Source organism: Pinus tabuliformis, chromosome Q (assembly GCF_031772625.1).
Source record: "Pinus tabuliformis cultivar Carrire ecotype Pingquan chromosome Q, CPIR1, whole genome shotgun sequence".
NCBI lineage: Eukaryota > Viridiplantae > Streptophyta > Pinopsida > Pinales > Pinaceae > Pinus > Pinus tabuliformis.
The window spans coordinates 398670465-398677231 of record NC_142296.1 but is presented as its reverse complement, the minus strand read 5'-3'; positions in this window follow the sequence as shown (position 1 = coordinate 398677231).

Below are 6767 nucleotides of genomic sequence, written 5' to 3'. Positions count from 1 at the left end.
ACAATCTTGAAATAAACAAAACAATGTTGGAATTAAAAGCTAAGAAAAATAAATCAACAGAAAGACAAGATAGATTCCATGTCATTAGTCATTGTGGAAGCTATATGCAAATTCCCGGGCTGCCTACCATAATCTGGAACAAATACACTGATTAGTGTTAACAGCAATGTAAAGCATGTATAATTATGGACAAAAATGAAACTTTAATACCATAAGAAATGCAATATATACAAGTGAATAACTATGGTATAATGAACGTAGAGAAACACAACATGAAACTATACAGCAATAAACAAAACCTTGGCGTGTGCAGGGGCCCTCTGCACAACCTCGGGCAACAGCTATCAACCACGAATTATGCTAAAAAACAGAGTCTTCTCATATATTTAGAACGCAATCATAACAACGAAATAATGTCACATCACAGTGGACTCGTTAACAGTCAACAATACATTCCAAAGACTAACTATTATGCGTATGGAAACGCATTATTTATAACAAAAGACTACATAACTAATTTCCTAAAAACTGCGCTGACAGAGGATACGTGAACGACAATGTCCATGGATCTAGCATCATGGCTACCGTGATGATTAAATCTATTGAGGGTGGCTGTTGGATTCACCTTATGGAGCAGTCCACAGGTGTTGATATGTCCCTAGAGATCTAGGAACATCCACGCAAATCTTCATGTGCTTAGAAATGGAGTCCTGTTGCTATAGGACTCCTATATTTGACTAGCGTTTGACCACCTTTGACCACGGCCTTCTTTGATGAATTCGACTGAGCCAATAGGACTCGGCCCATGTCCACGACATTTTCAACTTGCCCATGTGGCTCGATTTGCCTGAAGACACCTGCAATATAGAGTTTAACAAAAAGGCCATGGAAAGTTGAACTGGCTGCGGAAAGTGACAAGATTCCGTAGCTTATGAGCAAAAATCTAGTTCAAATAGCAAACACAAGACATAGTTAGAAAACCACTTTATGTGCTCTTTTAAACTCAATATGCAATGATGTTGATAGCTTAGGAGGTCTAGGTAAATGGAAAGAGTCTAGGAAAGTGTATAGGAAAGATGCAAGTTTGGGGCTCAACATACCCCCACTGTGAAGGTGTTGCATGTCCCCATGCAACCAAAATTTTGACCATCCTTTCTTCAATCCATATGCTCTGACACCTCTTCCAGCACATCCAGCCCTCTTTTCCTCTTCCTTGGTACTACTACCATCTTGGGCTTCCTCATCAAGCATCTGAATTTGAGGTTGACAAGTGCTGTACTCAACCTCTTGCATTTCTTCTTCAATTTCCTGTTCTTTTTCTACCACAGTCCCAGATGTAACATAGTGTTGTCATGAATGATCTTGTCCAATCTGCTTTGTTCCTTTAGTGCTTCATTTTCTTGTTTAATGTGTCTGTTTAAAACCTCCAATTCAAAGACTTCTTGTTTCAACGATTAGACTAGAGCTTCTTATGCTATGTGAGGCTGAGTGGATGACGTGATTGGACCTGCAGCTGTCTTCTCTAAGGATTCTATATAATCATACATCTCCTGCTAATTCGGGTCTACTTCAGGTGTAGTCTTCCTTGGGCTAACTCCAAAATCCAGTTGAGAGGGATTGATTTCAAAATTTTGCTGAGAGGGACTCATGTCAACATCTGGCTGTGAAATGGACGTATGGTGTGGGCTACAGTCAAGAGAGGTTGCTGGAGGATTTTCTAGGGTTTCCCCCCCCAAATCAATAAAGTGGGGCCCTTTGGTTTTTACTGTCTTTAATTTCCCTTTAAGCCTAGAGCTTCTTCTTACATGTTGTGGACTAGTATCTTCCTCCATACTCTGCTTTCCTTTTTGTTTCTTCTTGGTTGCATCCGCTTGTTCTTGAAGATAAGCTAATCTTTCGGATAGTGTTTGGTGGTCTTCTTTTTGAGAAGGCTATGAAGTTTGAAATGCAGCTTCTATGTTTTGTTTCCCTTTTGATTTTCCCTGGTTTCTATCCTTGGTTATTTCCAGCCTCTCTTCTTGATTAACTTCTTTGGTTTTGCTAATAGGAGGGTCTTGAATTATTACACTTGTCTCCTTCCTCCTACTCCTTCTTGCTGTACTGCTCTCAGGTACCTCAGGTGGCTCTTGAAAGTAGTTCCTCACCAAAAACCGTTCCCAGGTGTCCCTTTTTTTCCTAAACTGGTCTTCAATTAGAATTCTCACAAGCCCATGATGATACAAATGGGGTTCTATGTCTTATATATTTTTTTGGACTGTTGTGCACATCTTTTTCAAGCTCAGCAATAAAAAGTAGGGCAAATTGAGGGTTTGGTTTTCTAAAAGGTTCATCAACAACTTGGTATGATCCATATACATTGACCGAAAATGACCTTCACAAGTAATGAAATTTTGAATAATTAACAATAAACTAGCCCACTCCTCTTTTAAAGCATGGATAGGAATTCCTCGGTTGAATATAGTTATATCCATACCTGGATTGCGTAGTATGACTCTCCAAGCCTTCTCGTCAAAGCTCTTGTTCTTGAACTAGCGTTCACCTTCCTGTGGAAGTTCTGTAGTGGCTGCTATGGATGCCTCGGTGATTGTAAACTTAAGGTCCCCAATCTCCACCTCCTGGCCATTAAAAGACCTCGCAAAGGTCTTTGTAATCTCCTTATTGTAGCCTTTGAATTTTTGTATAAACCATAGCCATCTTGCCTTCTTTAGTATGTCTTTCACTTGCGGGTATCCCTCCAAAAAATTGGGCCCTTCCGATTTTGCCCTCAATAACAGACCCATCCCTCCTTCTGTTTTTAAAATTTGTTTGTGTGAGGAGGGTTTAGCGAAAGTGAGACTGTTGGGTTATAGGAGTGAACAGATTTTATGGAGACAACCAGTGACTGTGAGCGAAAAACAGAGGACAGGCAATGGAAGTGAATTCGTGAAATGGGTGAAGGCTTATGTGAGCAAGGTGGAAATGCAGCCATGATGTCAATAGAACAGTAGGGAGAGTACAATGCATCCGACATAATTTTAAATTAGGTGGCTGCAGAGCAGACGCAAACATGTGTATGAAACAACTGTAGATTTTGTGTGTCTGAGAAGAGCCGTAGTCAAATCGACCACGTCCTCATGATTACAGGTGGAGTGTTAAAATGCAGCCAACACAAATTAAATCCAAAGGCTAATCATAAGACCATTTGGAAAATAAATGCATGGTTCGTGGAGGAATGTCGTGGAATGGTTATGGAGGCTATCATGCCAATCATTGCATATAGTGGAGCTTATGGTTTAATAACTATGCAAAAATGTGCTTTGATTGCTATTTGAAATAAATTTCTACTCATACCTTGGAATTTTTGCCATTTGTTGTCCATTAACCCTTGATCAACTGCTCCTTATTGATGCCTTTAGGTGCCCCATGTCTTCATAATATGTCCTCGGTCATACCTACATTTGATTTCATGATTATGTAACTAACATCTTGACTGTCAATTTTTTTTTTGAAAAACAGAGTGGTGGCTGTGGAAACTGCTTCTGGCTATGGAAACTAACACAACAATCATTTGACTGAATGAAGATGGATAAATGATGAATGAATGAAAATGGTCATGAAAGAAACTTTTATTGGTGGAATGAAATGAAGTGAATGAAATGGAGTGGAATGAAATGAAGTAGAGTGGAATGAAAATGAAATGGAGTGAAATGAGAATGAAGTGGAGTGGAATGAAAATGGGAAAGAAGAACAAAAAAACAAAATTGGAAAATATAGGGTGTCAGAGGATTCTGATTTTCGCCTTGTATTTTCTGTATAATACTGCTAATCTGTGATTGGTTTTCAGGCTTATACATTTTTTTTAATTAATTAATTAATTATTATTATTTTTTTTTTAAACAGAAAGGAACAAAGGCTAGGCTGGTGGAGAAGAAGGATTCTTCTTCATCAGCCTTATTGCAAAACTATCTTGAAACATTTTGACAAATTCCTCTTTTGAGAGTGGCTTATGATAGACCTTTAATTTGTGGCCATTCACAATAAGAGGAGTTTGGAATTCATCAACGGTTTTGATTCTTACCGCTCCATTGCTAAAGACTTTCTCAATCTCATATGGCCCAAGCCAATGAGTGTGGAATTTACCTTTGAAGTCTTTAAACTTGGAATCAAATAGCAATGCCCAATCTCCTTCTTGAAACCTTTTCTCTTTGATGTATTTATCATGCCACTTAGCTCTTTGATACTGAACTAGATCAGTTCTTAGGATTGCTTCTTGTCTGATCTCATCTAGCTCATTCAACTGCTCTGTTAAAGTCGGTCTTGTCAGTCCTCCGTCAGAGATCAAAACTCTTTTTGCATTTCATTTTAGGTGTCTCATTCCGTCATTCATCTGCATTCCACTAGGGTCATGCCATAATCTGACGGAAGGGTCTTGTCAGTCATTTCCCCTCATGCTTTGTACCTGCTGGTTTAGGAGTGTTTGTCGAGTCAATTTTGAAATAATTTATAGTCCCGTTTTGGCCTCTTGTCAGCAAAGAGTTATTATGAGGTTTCAGGTCTAGGGTTTCGAAAATTTAGTTTTCAAAAGTATCCAATAATTCCAGCAACCAGAGGGAGGTTAAAAAATATGTTTTCATTTGAAAATTTTCATTGTTATATTGATTGATCATGACTTTTCTTCAAAACCCTATTTTGAAGAAAAAGTCATCTTTTCACCTTTTGAAATAATTGCCATGTATAGTTTCAAGGTTTTTCAGTTGAAGATGTTCACATGCAGCCTCTCCTAAACCTTTGCCGAAATCTGATGCCACCATCCCTGCAAAAAATCAACCTAAAAGCTATCGTTTTAGCCAAGAAAATGAGGAGGAAGTTGCTGATAGTGAGCAGGGTGAGAATTGGTTTTCTCTTACAATAGAACAGAGGATCTGAAGCCATTCAGGGATGAAACATATTTGTTCCATACCTGCACTGTGTTTTATTGATTGTACAAATCCCATGTTTCTGATAGTATATGAAGCCATTAAAAATTTGGTGACACCCCTAGCAATCTTTATCATAAATATGATTCGCTGTAATATGTACATTCAGTTTAAGTGGACAGCTCATAAAATGACACCAAGCAATACAATATCAGCATGTATGACAGTTGCAAGGTTTCAACTGGCATCTTTAAGGAGAATATTTGTCACAATGTTAAGACTGGAGAGGCAAAACATCAACTAAGGTATATGAGTGTCATATTGTTGCAGGCCTGCAACTGTGAAAGACTGCCTAGGACACAAACCAGCCACTAATCTGGTGCAAGGAAGTGCTCAAATTTGAGTACCCTGTATACATGCCATCATCTCTGGGAAAGAAGACTTGTAGCAACGATGATCGATTCCCTTCAACTCACAGTGATATTTTGAAGACTGAGGATAATTGTTTCAGGACTATGGAACACTGCCAGTTCGAGGACAGACCTAGCTACAGTAAGATCTAAATTTCAGAAGCGTAGGCAAAATGCTCCATTCGGCATTCTAAAGGAAAATCCTGTAGCATGCCTCAGATCCTAAATTGTACCAAGAGAAAGGCTGTGTAACCAGTCTATGTTGATCAATGTCATTTTGCATACAAGGGATCAATTGAAAGCCGACTCAAAGTGGTGAGAAGGCGATTTTGTCATTGTGAAAAACCAAGACTGTGTTCATAGCCAGCGCGGCGCATAGAGTAGGTGGTGCGGCGCACATGGGCTGCGCGACACACTGGGCACGATCATCCAGTGCGAAATTACACGGGCGCGGGGCATCTAGGAGGCACGGCGCATTGGGCCTCCCGCGCGATGCACACAGCAAAAGTGCCCAAATCGCCCAAAAACGCACGGTGGCCTCACATGTCAAGTTGGCTGGGCAGAAAAGATCACAAATAGTGGCAAGATCGTATGACTATGGTTGCTAAAGCATTCAAATATGAGAATTTTAGTACATTTGATCGAGTTCGGTATCCTAAAATTCGATATGCAGGAATGCTTCAGTATGATGGAGAGTTAAAGCTTATGGCTCATTATCTTGTTTCCCCATGAGATATCGATAGAACATAAAGAGAATATCTTGTACACAATGGGATACGGATATTTGCATGCAGTGGAACTGTAAAATTCGGTCATGTTACATTTTTCTGGAACAACAACACGTCCGGATATTTTAATGAGAAACTGGAGGAATATGTGGAAATCCCAAGTGATTCAGGAATCACATTCAATGTCCAACCAAAAATGAAGGCCTTGGAAATTGCTGAAAGAACCCGAGATGCCATATTGAGTGGCCGTTATGATCAGGTTCATGTGAATCTGCCAAATGGTGATATGGTAGGGCACACTGGCGATATAGAGGCAACGGTTGTTGCGTGTAAGGTTATTGATGAGGCTGTAAAGATTATTCTTGATACAATAGAACAAGTTGGTGGCATCTACCTTGTTACGGTAGATCATCGAAATGCCGAGGATATGGTGAAAAGAAACAAAACAGGTCAACCGACTAAGGATAGAGATGGAAAAATTCAAATTCTGACTTCTCATACTTGTTCCCAAATGCCAATTGCTATAGGAGGTCCTGGACTTACGAAAGGAGCGAGGTTTCGTACTGATTTGAAATAGCCTGGGCTTGCAAATGTCGCCTCCACTATAATTTGTCCCTTGGGATTTGCCACTTAGTATGGATCTCAATTTGCCAGTCGATCCAAATGAACCTGCTTATTGTTTTTGTAACCAAGTATCTTAAACAGTTTGTCGACATTTGTGATTGCTATCAAAA